The following is a 1586-nucleotide window of genomic DNA, read 5'->3' as shown; positions in this document are numbered from 1 at the left end:
GAACCAAACAAGCTGGTGAGATGGCGGAGATCGGTGGTGGTGGTGGTTGAACCCAGATCGGAGATGATGGCGGTGGTGTGAAGGCGGAGGTGGTGCAGTGGTGGTGGTGCGGCGGTGGTGGTGGTATGCAGATTGTAGAGAGAGAGTAGAGAGAAATCAGTGTGTGACTGTGTGTTGTGTGTGTGTTTTAAACCTTAGAAGAGGTTATATATATATATATATATATATATATATATATATATATATAAAACAAACCCTCTTCTCCTTGCAGACTGCAGACATTTGGTCCACCTCTTCTCCTGCAGATGCCTGCAGATGTGGTCCGCAGACTGCAGACCTTTTCCCGCAGAAAAAACAAACAGCACCTAAGACTTTAATACCATATAGCATACAATCTTGTAATGCATTGTAGGGTGGAGTTATTGTAAAAAAGATAGTTTTGTTTTTGTGAGAAGTGTAAGAAGTGTTTTTAAACCGTTAGATCTTGTAGTTAATGGTTGAAATCAAAAGGGGCTTAAAATGTAAATTATATTTTTTTTACCAATTTGGCTAGATTAGGGGTAATAATGTCTTTTTGTTTATATAAAGAAACTGCGATTAACCTCCATGCACATGCAAGTTATCTCCGTCTTTTTAAACTCCAATAACTTTTTATACGTAACTTTTAAAAAAAAATACACCATAATAAATAACGTTTTTTATATTAAATATGAATACCATATTGCTATACTTGTATAGATAAAAAAATTACGTTTCAATCGGATGTTTTAGTCCATGATGTTTTGTCTATTTTCATACAATGGTGTTTTAATTGTATTTTGATTCAAGTCATGATGTTTTAACATCTGGAATAACAATTCAATCATCCACAGATGGTGTTAAAACACCATGACTTGAATAGCAATACAATCATTGCAGATGTTTAAACACCAAGACTGTATTATAATTCAAGTCATGTTGTTTTTTAAATCTATAAGGTCTTTTATACCCAATGGCGGATCCAGAAATATTTTTCACTGGGTTCACTTTTTTAGATACTCCAATTTCATATGACTGAACATAAAGAATTTCGGGTCGGTTTGACAGTTCGGATCGGGTAAGGTTCATCACATAATAAAAGTACGATACAATGATGAAAAGAAAATTGTCATTAGAAATTTAAAAACACATAATATAAAATACGATAGTCTTTACAAATAAAAAAACTACCTAAAGTTGTTGACGACGAGTTTTCATCTTTTGAAAACGTTGCATTACACTCTCAACTATGTACTTGAATAAAATCGTTTTAACTAAGATGTTTATATGGTTGAAGTAAGAGAACAAAAAAAAAATTCTCAACTATGTACTTGAATAAAATCATTTTAACTAAGATGTTTATATGATTGAAGTAAGAGAGCAGAAAAAAAAATATTTTAATTAGCTATATCATTTAAATATTTTAATCATTATATCAACTTGATTATATATTTTTTTCCGGTTTGGGTCGGGTCATACTATTTTGGAAACTCAAAACCAAGCATTATTCAAACTCAGAATCCTGACCAATAGTTTCATGGCTTAAGCTCTGTAAATAAGGTTAGCTA

Source organism: Helianthus annuus, chromosome 4, assembly GCF_002127325.2.
Source record: "Helianthus annuus cultivar XRQ/B chromosome 4, HanXRQr2.0-SUNRISE, whole genome shotgun sequence".
In the NCBI taxonomy this organism is placed as follows: Eukaryota; Viridiplantae; Streptophyta; class Magnoliopsida; order Asterales; family Asteraceae; genus Helianthus; species Helianthus annuus.
Note: the sequence above shows the minus strand (reverse complement) of the source record.